Source organism: Lycium ferocissimum, unplaced genomic scaffold, assembly GCF_029784015.1.
Source record: "Lycium ferocissimum isolate CSIRO_LF1 unplaced genomic scaffold, AGI_CSIRO_Lferr_CH_V1 ctg1302, whole genome shotgun sequence".
Classification (NCBI taxonomy): Eukaryota; Viridiplantae; Streptophyta; class Magnoliopsida; order Solanales; family Solanaceae; genus Lycium; species Lycium ferocissimum.
The window spans coordinates 103,253-116,707 of record NW_026714654.1 but is presented as its reverse complement, the minus strand read 5'-3'; positions in this window follow the sequence as shown (position 1 = coordinate 116,707).

Sequence of the window (13,455 nt, the reverse complement as noted above, 5' to 3'; positions counted from 1 at the left end):
AAGAACAATTGAGAATCATCCATATATGTGTACGTGTAGTGTTGGTTGAAATGGGTCACATTATTTGACAATGAACGAATGAATATCGCTTAATGTTTTAATCGTCGTCGCTTGAATTTTATGTTGGAAATGAATGCTCATTGATTCAAATTGAGGTTGTAAATGTTGCGGACTGATTTGGAGGCTATTGTATATTTAATGTAATTGGTATATGGATGAGATAACATTGTTAGAATGTGAATTGTGGATACAAATCATGATTTGAAAATGAAAAAAATTTAAGGGCTGTCTCGGTTGGGACTATTTTCGGCCAAAGTGGGAAAAAAATTATTGGATCGTTGGGAATGTTATGCGAATTGTTTAGAATGCCTTTAAATATTGTTGGTAAAGAGTTGGGTTGGTAATTGAATGTATGATTTATATTGTGGCTTGAATGTAAGCCGTCGAAATGAATATTTTGCAAGGTTTTAAATAATGGAAAGGGAAGCTATTGTTGTTGTATTGTTTTCCAGATTGGTTGTTGATATTGCTAGGTTGGTTATTGTGGTTGTTGTTGTTGATTTTGAGCGAGTTAAATTCTCGGGATGGCCTAATTGCAGGGGAAATGCTGCCGAATTTTCTGTAGAATTTAGAGTTAGTTTGGAATAAATCGCTTAAGTGCCTATGTCTAATATTGGATATTCGTTGGCATATTTGTAGACCTTGGAGAGCCCGAGGCGTAGGTTGGGATTTACTTTAGATTGGCCAGTTTGGAGTGCGTACGAGGTATGTGAAGCAACCTTCCTTCTTTTGGCATGCCTTAGTTTTACATAGGCTAGATTAGAGCCTTAAGGGAATTCCAAATTCGAAATCGGAGCATGATATGAACCTTATATAATTCTTGGCACTCTTATGCATGACTTGATAAGAATATGAACCATTATGTCTTCGAAAAGAAAAGAATCGTTTTCCAAATGTTGCACAAAAAGTTCGTTTAGAGAATTCCATAATTTTTGGATGCCATATCTTTTGCATAAAGGCTCGGATTGCTCCAATAATTTTTATAGAAGTTTGCTTGATGTATAATGGGTATGTTTCCATAGGCGGGCTCAGTTCGGGTCTGTACTCGTCCGTGGGTCCCGCGACACCCTTTTATGTGAATTCGATAACTTTGAAACAAAAAGGTAATAATTATTATTCCGATTTCGAATATGACTATTTTATTTATCTCTTAGATTTATGATAATGATTTTATGCATATGATTCCTCACTACTCCGCTCGTGCCCACTATGATATCGTTCGCCGGTTCCCGGGCCGGTTCTGCTGTCGTGCGCATTATGATACATTCCGGTGTTATCCTGTGATTATGGTTCACCGAGCTCCTCACTCGAGGGCCGGGTTCCACTTATGTTTGGCGTTATGCTGTGTATGGCGATATGCTGTGTGTGATATGTGACGGAGATTCGGAGATTTGAAACCTTCTGGTGTTATGCTTTGTGTTATGGCGCCATCGACAGGTGGGCGACCATATTTCCTGTGCCCTATGCATGACTTATATTTTGAAGTAACATTTGATATTTTGGAAATGCATTTACTTTCTGTACCTCTATTTCGATTTGATCTCAGATTGTACATTACATTTTACGCTTTGCATACTCAGTACATATTTCGTACTGACCCCCTTCTTCGGGGGCTGCGTTTCATGCCCGCAGGTACAGACGCACAGTTTGGTGATCCACCTGTTTAGGACACCCCCTTCTGCTACTTGGAGTGCTCCCCTCATTCCGGAGCTTATACTTTTGGTATATATATATGCTCGTCTGTTGCTTTTGTATATATTGTTCATGGGTACGGCGGGGCCCTGTTCCGCCATATGATTCTGTTTGTCTGTTTAGAGGTCTGTGGACATGTTTTGTGGGTTGTGCCTACTTCCGTACGGTTGTGTTTGTATCTGTTGTGCTTGGGCGATCCCATTCGCCGCGGCGGCCGGTCCGCATATGTATATATGATGTTCTGTTGGTCCTGTGTGGCCTCTGTTGGTATTTTCTGTGCGCAGGGTTATTTTGGATAGTCAGTAAAACAAAGGAAACTCTGCCGAAATTTTTCTGGGAATTATCTAAATTTGAAACATAGCCTTGTCGGCTTCTGCTATATACTTGGATGCGTTTGATATAATTCGAGGTAGCGTTTGATAGGTGTGTATGGGTGCCCAGTTAGGGCACCAGTCACGGCCTACGGGGTTGGGTCGTGACAAGGCACGTTATTTAGATATCTCTAGGTATTTTCTGCCTTAAATGGTAAAGATGATGCATGGAGAAATAGAATATTTGAAGTAGGTCATTACCTAGAAACTGCGCTCATGGGAGGTAGTACATATCCGATAGAATAGTCGAGGCGCCAAGTTGGCCAGGATCCAATCATTATCAAACAAAATAAATAAAGTTCTGAAGTAGAGAAGTTGAAGTTTGCATGGTAACTCAAGACTCCTCTTGCAGTTAATTTAAAACATCAGATTTATCAATGAAATCTAGAGGGGAAAAGATGTCAAATACCAGTAAAGTCTAACCAGTTCGAATAGCTGAGAAAAAATAAAACTCAGATATTGTGCACCTTCCATCAGACCAGCTATGGAAACACGAGAAATCAGTAAATCAAAAGAAAAGAAGATATTCAAAAAGCAAAAAACTTGTTGTTTTGTTGCTTCAAGACATTCTTTACATCAGTTAGGTGACATTTCTACAATTATAAAGTTGTTAGAACTGAACTATGACAGAACTACAAATAAAGCAACTATCTTGTGAAAGCTAAGTACCATAGAAGAATTCTACTGGATCAGAGATAATAAATGTCCAAATGCCTAGCAGTAATGGTTAATTTCATAGATTCTCTTCAGGAATAGTTGATTTATTCATATGGAACTCTTTCATAGATTCTCCAGGTTGGTGTTTTAATACACCAATTACCTTATCTATAAAGAAAAAAATAAGAATAAATTTTCACCTAAACATATAATCTGAAAAGTCAGCTACTAATCGTTTTTTAGTCTCCAGTATAAAGGGAGAACTTACGTTGCCTGAGGATGGCGACGTGTGGCCAGATGAGCATTGATCCTCTCCCATCTCCATGTCTATGCCTCGCTGTGGCGCTTCAATGCAGCAACAGTTTTCTTTTCTGACGTCGCCACTTTCTTCCCCACTCTTCCACAAGCTTTCACTAATTTACCTTTTCCACTATCCAACATCAAAGTTTGTGGAACTGCCCTTGACTAGGGCGGATAAAAACTATTTTTGGTAAAGAAGCTCAGTCTGTTAACTTTTAACAGAATGTTTGGAAGTGATCAAAAGCGCACCATTTGGGCAAGCACATCGTGGACTATAATTTTTTGTTGATGACAGAGAAATCTGTCTGGAGCAGACCCTTTGGGCCAATCGCAGCCTTTGAAACTCGGGGATGATGGGTATTGCCCCTCCACGTACCCTTCTCCACTTAAATACTAGAGTTAGTTTGCTTGGCGTAGGGCTTGAACCTATGACTTAATACAAGTCCCTCAACCTTCTCCAATTGAGCTAAACGCTGGAGGCCAAACATCGTGGACTACTAGTGCTCCAGGGAAAAGAACACGGATGATGAGTCTGAAGTCTAAACCCAAACATAATGGACTAGTTTAGGCCATTTCTGAAAACTTGAATCTTTCTCAAGAAAGTTTAAGGAAAAAACATTATAGAGCTAACTGCTCTGCATATTTCATGAAATATTCTTGAAAGACGCACAAATCAATGCCAAAACAAACTGTATATCCTTCATGTCGCTCAAGATTGTACGCAAGTATCCAAACATAATAGCTCTTAACATTCACACTATTGTTGCAGAAAAAGATTAAGCATAGAACAATTGCAATAGACTACATTTACTGGAAAATATATGGAACACAGGGTCGAAACCATAGAAATAGTCATAAAACATGGACATCATAGCAAATTATTAAGGAAAACGAGACAACTTTCTTTAAAAATGAGGAATAGAAGTTGCACAAAGAAAATTTATGTTTATGTTTGTTAGTCTAACTCAGATAGAATTTGGGATTCTACATTCAATTAGGCAATTAATTCAATTGGATGCTTGAGAGCAAGAGACTTTTAGAGTGCTTGAGAGAGAGAGAGAGAGATTCCGGATTTTAAATGTGAAATAACTAATTAGCCACCACTTCTTGGAAAAGAGCTGAGAGGGACTATACAAGCCTAATTGAAGAGCTTGTCAATGGGATATCAGAGGAGCTCAATTAAACAAGCATTACCACAAGTCATGCCCTTTGAAGGATTACTACTTCACTATTTTGTTTTCTTTTTGTTGTTATGAATAGTGGAGTCACTATTTTTGTATGAAAAGGTAAAAGTAGAGTTACCACTATAGTGGATAAAATTCAGTGACCATATGTGAAACTAACCGGTACATCTCATCATGGGGTTTGAGCTGCCCTTTTTTTATTTAAACTACTTCACTATTTCAGATACTACTTAGTAAAGCAACTATGGAAAAAGGAGAGTTTTGGAGAAAATGAGCAAACCTTTTGTAGCTTAAACTTCTCTGCAGCACCTCATTAAGGCCTAAATGAGGCAAAAACTGCATTTTCTTTCTTACCAATTGCATAAGTAACTTTCACATTCTAACTATCTAATTCACATATCACGTACAAAACTTTCTGAATCAAACATCAAACGGAAGTTCCTTTATAGAGACTTTCAAGATGGGCCAGTTAGGATCAACATTGTCTTTACTACTATGGTCCATTAAGAACCACAAGCAAATTCAAGTGTTGGAGACTGAAGACATGAATCACATTAACACTTGCCTAGATCAAGAGTAAATCTCATTCCTTAACATCTCTATCTTCTTGTTTTCCGAAAAAGGCAGGTTTCTTACTGAGCATGCACTGGTTTTCTAATCTAAATGTGCAAATGCCGTAGCAATGGTAGGGTCAGTCAAATCATTTGCGGGTACATAAATTGCTTGAATAGAGGTGATTGACCCTGTAGGTACGTTGTTTAGATATCTATAGGTATTTGTTCCCTTAAATGGTAAAGTGGTGCATGGAGAAATAGAAGATTTGTAGCAGAGAGGTTGTTACCTGAAAACTGTGACGGTCCGATAGAATAGTCGAGGCGCCAAGTTGGCCACGATCCAACCGTTATCAACCAAAAAAATAAAGTTTTGAAGTAGACAGGTTGAAGCTTGCACTGTAACTCAAAACTCTACTTGCATCAATTTAAACATCAGATTTAGCAACGAAACATACAGGGAAAAGATGGTAAGTACCAGTAAATCCTAACCAGTTCGAATAGTTTAGAACTGAACTATCTACTCGACAGAATTGCAAATAAAACAGCTGTCTTGTGAAACCACGAGATAATTGTACTGGAAGTACCATAGAAAAATTGTACCTCCACATTATCCAACTTAATGAGTAACTCCAGCTGATTCAGGCTTGTAGAACAGTAGCAATGAGCTAAGTTGCCATTTAGTTGATTAGTGGTCGCTTAGCATAAACAATTGGCAGATGAATGAATTCACAGTAAAGATTATCCCTGTGTTACAACTAGAGAAGAGGCTATTTGCATTTTTCTGCAAGTTTAAGGTATCTATGCAAACTATTTCAAAGGACAGTATTGAAGATTACAACATAAAGTCAGATTACAATGCAGGCTTGGGTTTTACTCATACCGAAAGAGAAGATAAGTAGAGACAACAAAAAGGTTACAACTAATTAACACAATAAATAGTGATGTCCAGTATAAAGGAAGATAAAAAAAGGTATAACAATAAAGATGTTAAATTTAAAATATTACATTTAGCAAAGACATTTAGAGGGAAACAGATACTAAAAACCGGATAGCACCCTAAACATTTTAAATGGACAAGATCAGAATGAAGCTCAAATATTGTCCAAGTTCCATCAAACAGCTAAAAAAAATAAAAATAGAAATCAATAAATCATAAGAGGAAGATAATTTTAAACAAACCTTCTTCTTCTATTTCCTTCAAAACTTTCTTGGAATAATTACAAGTACCCTAGAAGTGTGCACAGTTGACATTACTACAGCCGAGAAAATGGTTAGAACTGAACTATCCCAAGAAAGTTACATTACAGATAAAACAGCCGTATAGTGTAAGTTAAGAGATGATCATTGGAAGTACCACACAAAAAATTGTAGCTCCCAATTCCAATAGTCCAATTATATGACTAATTCCAACTGTCTTCTCAATTTTGTTCTTTCCTTTCCTTCATCTCCCGGGCCCGTCAGCAGAATTTGCTCCATTTTGCACGGGGTTGGGGAGATTTTTGAGGATTTAAGCCTCAATCCTAGCCTAATCTATGTCACATGTAGGATCGGAGGATCCTTTCGAAGTTGTTCTGCATCAGTGAAAAGGAATCTTCACTGCAATCTGCGTATTCAACTGAACTTTCTCCAGAATCTGTGTCTCCATCTGGTGACAAAATTAGAGGAATAACTGCTAGAACTAGAACTATTGGAAGATTTTGAAAGTTCTTCTGCAGCACTTGAATTATCGGAGGATTATTCATCTAAAGTTCTTCAGCAGCAGAATGATACGGAGTGGATCCCTCTGAATCTCTGTCGTCTTCATCACGAGGAAAGGAAGTGTAATCGGCAGAACCATAGGTAGTCGAATCAGCAGAGGGTCCCTCCAAATCTGATTCGCAGATAGAACTAGGACTAATAGGAGCGGAAGGTCCAGCCAAAATTTCTTCTGTATCAGTGAAGTGTTCATCCCAATGCGATTCATCTGACATTTCATCGCCAGACGGTCCCCCCCAATCTGATTCATCTAACATTTCATCGCCAGAGGATCCCTCTGCATCTGCGTCTCCATAATCAGAAGGTAAAGTGCCGCCATCAGGAGAACGAGGGGGTGATTCATCAGATCCATATACTGCACGAGTGGAACAAGGGGATTCACTTGTAGAACCAGAGGAAGTGGAGGTTTCATATGAACGTGCTTCTCCATAAGAAAAGAGCAAAGACAATGCGTCTCTATAATCAGAATACAGAATGTCATCATCAGGAGTACAGATAGGCGAAACATCGCTGGATTCACTTGGAAGCTCTTTTGGAGCAGTAGGATAGGAAGACGATCCCTCCGGACCTGATTCATCGCTGGAACCAGAGGCGGTAGAATCAGAGTAATTGCTTGAGCCCTTCACTACAGAAGTAGAAGAGGATCTCTTCGAATCAGATTCCTGGCTAGAATCAAAGGTAGTAAAATCAGATGAATCGCTTGGGCCTTCTACTGCACAAGCAGGACCACCATGGGACAATCCATCTGGCTCTTCTTCATTGGATTCACCAATCACCCCCGAGGCACTAAATTTGAGATGTTGGAACGAACTCTCCATATTTACAGCAGAGACCTCAACACGAACTTCTTCCTTTTTCCACATCAGCAAGCAATTATCCTTCACGTTCAGTGCCGAGCCATTTGCTCCAACCCTCGGAAAGGAAGCAGAGAAACCGAGTCTTCTGACAATCTGATCATGATTGACGGGAACCGAGGATTTATAAAATACAACCATCAATGAAGCGCCTTTATTATGGCACATTTCCTCTAATGTGCGAGTTGCATCAGCGCCGTCAATGCTTGTGAAAATTACTCTCTTGGTGTAGTTGTGGGCATCACCAATGCGGGGAGTTATGGTTACCTGCGGCAGATTTCTCCTTACTTCCGCTGTAACGCGGATTTCAGAAACCTCCTTTTCAAGAATGTACATTCTCGGCCTGCTTTCTGCGCAATTCTCAAAAAACTTAGCACCCGGAGCCGGCATTTTCAGCTCCACAATTGTCCTCGGTGGTCCTAGAGGAGCTGGGAATGCCATTTAATACATGAATTGGGGCCACTTTGTTGGCTTCTTCATGATGTTCTGGAGGACTAGTCTGCTCAAGAGTTCCCTGATGAGATCCTGTTTGAAGACCAGCTCCGGTTCCATCAGGAAACGAGGCTGGCGGAGGCAAATCCGAAGAGAGATCCCGAGAATCAGAAATCAGGGCTGATGCTGAGTCCACATTAGGACGCTGATGTACTAGAATTCGACCAGTTCCAGAGCTAAAGGGGTCATCCCTGTTCGGAGATCTTGTCCGTTGTCTGGGCTGTGGATTCAACACGGGACAAGTCCATTTTATGTGTCCAAATCCAAGACAATTGTAGCACTGCTGTGCTCGAGAGTAAGACAATCCCAATATTGGAGCTTCATCTATTTGAATTTGCGACGGAAGATACGCACCATTGTATTTAAAAAAAAAACGAGGAAGTTTACCTTCCGAAGAAGTATCAACCATAAGGTCACCGCAAGACACGGGCGCACGAACAGCATTAGCAATTACAGTCACCACTTGGTCCCTCATGTACTCAAGGCCAAGCCCTTCAACGCGTCCCTCCACAATGTCTCCAGCACGAAGAGAGGGTGGCACTTCTTCACCGAATTGGAAATTCGGCTCCCATGTATAAACCTGGATGGAATATCGACCGAAAAGCTTGATCATAATCCCACTGGCAGGAGAACTTGGCAGAATACCAGTTTTTACCATGCTCTCTCACTTCTACAAAGCCCCGGAGTTCGAAGAAACGATGAAGATTGCCGCCCAGCTGGGAACATCTCAAATACCTTCCAGATAGGCGAATGTAAGCACTATGCCCAACATCTGCCTGAATCATGTTCTTCAAGGCATCAGTGAGCTGAACCAATAGTGGCGTAGATCCAGTATTTGGATAATTACGACAATCGGCAGCCATTAAAGTTTAGCAGTACTAGCAGTCGTAATATGAGAAAGACTTGGAATTTGGGTGCAAAGGGGAATGGTGAATGGAAACGGAAATCGGAAAATCAAAGTGAAAAGTTTTTAGCCAGAGGGTTATGACTGAAGAGAGAATCTCGGCGACTTTATAGGAAAAGATATATCAGCACAACTTCGAGCGTAACGCCTCTCGTGTGATGACCAAATTAACCCTCACTTACTAGTGAAAAGTGGCGATTTCTCATTGGAGCTCTGGAAATGATTTTTCTTTTTTTCTTTTACTATCATTGGGCCTGATTAACGGGTTCACACTAGGATGACAATGGACTTGAGTTCGACCAGAGCCAGAGCTGGAGTGGGTAGCCCTGTTCGGACAAGACTAATGTGTTCAAGTCCAAGACAGTTGTAGCACTGCTGTGCTCAAGAATAAGATAATCCGACTGGACCGTCATCTATTTGAATTTGCGATGGAAGATTGCAACCGTTGGATTCATGAAAGAATGAAAGAATCTTTGGAAACTATTAGGAGATCTTGAAAGAAAATTTTCAGCAGAAATTGAGCGAGAAGCTTTGTTTATTTTCCTTCTTCCTTTTCCACTCTTCTCTTTCTTGCTCTACATTTACTGTTCATTCGCAATTGAAAAAGAAAGAAACTGCAGCGGTCGTTGGCTGAAGCACGGGGGTGCCAAAAAAAGCTCCATTAAAACTTGAGTAGGTGTTGACACCTAATTTTGTCCCTCCTTTATTCCAATTTATTTTCGCGGCCTTCTAAATTTATTGACGAACTAAACACTTTATTTTCACTATTATTAATTTTCACTATTTTACTGTCAACGTTACTAGCATTGCTTTATCACAACTTTCAAAATGGTTCGTCGTCATTTGATTTTAGGATTTGTACTCGTTAAATTAATTTTACTTTATTAAATCCTTTACTTTCTACATACTAATTACTATTTATTTTCACATAATATATATTGTATTAGTTGTTAAATTAGAAGCTCAAATGAATAATTAAATAGAGGAGGAAGGATCCACATTTTTTTAGCCAAATTAATGGCACAAACCACCAGCCCACTACCATACTAATTCGGCCAACCCAAACGGACCAGCCCAAATAAGTCCACATCTCTCTATAATTCGGACTAGCCCATTACTCCAACACCCGACCCGGCCCGTTTCTTTTAAACCTCAAGTCATTTTCCATCCCTAATCTCTTTCTCTTTCTCCTCTTCAGCCGCACCTTACCCTCACCCCTCATCTCTCTCTTTCATCCATTTTAGCAAAAACACAGACCAACTTTCACCATTACCAGATCCTTGCCCCTTCATTTTCGTGCAAACCCTTTTCTCTTTCCTCTTCCAAACAAGAAACCATCTTTGTTTTCAGCCATGGCAGATTTCACCTTGCCATTTTTATATACGATCTGGTCAACAAATGGACAAAATACTCTCTGAAATTTCTGAAACAAATCAGCTTTAGGGATTCGAATTTGAATTCAAACGGCCCCTTGAACTTTGTTTGGGGTCAAGAATCTGAAATTCGAACGAAACCCTAGGAATTTCCACTATAAATATTCATTTTTGTGACCTATTTGAGGGGGGGTCTTTTTTTAGCCGTCGCGGAAACGACCAGAAACTTGACCACACTTAACAGTTCCCCCTTTTCCCGACTACTTTAAGTCTTAGATTGTTACTTTAATTGGGTTCGGGTTCGTTCGAGTCCGAGCATAGATTCGAGACCTCCGACGCCCAGTTCACTGCACTCGAGGAAGGTAAATAATTTTTCTTTAAGTAGTTTCATTTCAGTTTTAGTAGCTTAAGAAGTAGTTATATGCTCTTACATGTTTGTTGCAATCGGTTGGATCTCGGTTTAATGATTTGTAGTATTAGGTGTACTCAGGATTAGTTAGCCGGTTTTGGTTTTAACGACGTCTGTAAGCTCATGTCTTAATTTGGTTCGGGTTTAATTTCTGTTCAAGGGTCGAATGGCATTATGTACGTTCCTGTCTTAATCAGTCTGATCTCGGTTTGTTGATTAACAATATCTACAGGTTTACGTATTAGTTGGGTTAACTTAATCTGGTCTTGTATGATCTGCAGTCGTATCGATATCGGTGTCGATTCGGTTTGTCTTTAAAATAGCTTAAAGCGAAATATTATTTGAGTATGAGTTAAAATATTACAAGCATCTCTAATCGAAAAGAATCGTGATTCAGATTTCGTCGCATAGGAATGACCAAAGTGCTGGTTGTTGGTTTAGCCTTTGCTCGATTTAAGCCTAGTATGTTTCTGCCGTTTCAGGGATAATTTGATCCTTTTATGCTGTTTGAACAATATTAGCATGATCTCTTGATTCTCTGTATATGCTGCATATCATGATTACTGCCTCTAGAGACAAGCTCAGTTATGCTCGAACTGTTGCCATATGTTGATGCTACGCTTAACGTACATCTGTTTGCCTGATCAGTTTGGGGAGCTATCTACATCTTAATGAATGTTAAATTGTTCCTTTGAATGCATCTGAGTGCCTGACAGTTCAACAGTGCATGCTGCCTTGTTCAGTGTTAACTGTTAAGTAGAATACTATGTTTATTGCTGTTTGGTCTTCTTTGGGATCACTTCTTTTTTCTTTAAAATCAATGAACAATGCTTTTGGTGACATCAACCTACCTTTATTTAGTTTCAAAACTGGGAAAAGAGGAGAATAATCCGTACCTCCTTACCTTACCTTCGGTCAGTCTTTGTTGTGTGTAACTAATTTCATATGGTGTGACCTTAAGTAAGATGGTGCTAACAAGCCTGTTTTCAGGTTTCCCCATTCCCTTCCTTATTAATTCAACCTGCTCCATAATCTGAAATCATATGTCATTTTTTTTCAAGTGTAAAAGAAGATGTGAAAGCATAAGTAGGACCATATTTCATTCCAGACTGTCCTGTTTTTGAAGAGGACCAGTGATTTTTAGGAGTAGGACTGGCTACTTTACCGAGTATCTACTTGTGAACCATTGAGGAGTCTCTTGTCTGATAAATGTTTATAAGATAATACATGTGTACATTCGGTACATTGATGTTAAACTGATTTGAAACCCTTCCATTCTCCTTCTTCCTCTTTGCTATCATACTATTGTCATGCGACATACATAGAATGTATACAATCTACATAGTCCACTAGTTTATTTGAATTTATTTTATACATGTTTAGTCTATTTACTGGATACGTACTAATTTCCTTTTCTTTCGTCTTTTGTTTTGCATGATCATCGCATATGAGTCCAAGGGACTCGTCTCCCCGCATTCGGTGTTAGGCCAAAGCCCAACGAAATCTTCCTCTCAAGTCAGCCCGTTCGTAGCAAAAAAATAAAATAATAAAAAAAAAAAGAATCTGGGCCTGGGCCGATAACAGTAGCAGCGAACGGTAGCAATTCTTTAATGGGCTGAGCCCATTAAAATCATTCTGCCCTTCTTTTTATTTTTGTGCATTTAATTTGTGTTGTATGACTAACACTTTTGTTTATTGATTTAGATGAACTTTAGCAAGCTAGTGGGGTTAGTTTAGTAATGGGTAGTTAATTTAAAGAAAACTAATAATTAATTCCGTAAAGTTTTCTTCTTTTTTACATTAAAGTTATTTATAGTGTCTATAATATTCACTTTCAGAATAATTGATTTTCAACAGCGTGAATGCATATTTTTGAGTTAAGGGAATCGTATTTTACTCTTATTATCTTAGAAATTTAAGAAACGTCACTAATATACAAATCTTCAAGGTTTTAATAGTGAGCAAGCTACTATAGGTTTGAAGTTAGTCCGATTGTTTTACTAAAATGTTTATCTCACTAAGTGCTCGAATCAACCAAAGAAAGTCACTTTAAAAAATTATTTTTCGCATCAACCATCTATCTATCTTATCTAGTCATTTAATATATATATGTATATATAATATATAACGGTTAAAATCAATTAACACATAGTCATTAAGTTGTTTCAAACATTTATGAAGCATTGCACCATCTCACACTTTTTCAGTTTATTTATGACTAAACTCTTTTACGCAAAAATTATAATTTTCTACAAATCTTATTTTTAATAGCATCACTATATTTCTATTTATAACCTTGACAATATTTACAAACTATTTTATTTTCTATAACATTGCATTTACACTTAGCCTAACTAATCATAAGTCCGGTCGGTTAACCATTGTTAATGGGTCTTAAAGGGTGCCTAATACCTTCCCTTTAGACTAATTGAACCCGTTCCTAGAATCATTTGGTTTCGTAGACTTTAAAATAAAAATCAACTTTAGATAATTACTTTAATCAATCTTAGGTGCCCTAATTCACCATAAATAATTAGGTGGCGACTCCTTAACTTTAAATAACCCCGGAATTACCCGGATGTTGTAAACTATTTTGACTTAGGTTAAAATAGGGTATGACAGTAGGCAGGACCAGAGATACAGAAATAGACTCAATAATCTGTTTGCTCATCGTTATCTACCCAAATCACAACCAGTGGCGGAGCCAGGATTCATAATAAGGGGTGTCAAAAAATATAGAAATGTTGCCACCAAGGTTCAAACCCGCGACCTTACCAAATTTTTGCAACCCTTTAACTGCTGCGCTAAACCTTAAGCTTGTGTCAAGGAGTGTCAACACTAGTATACATA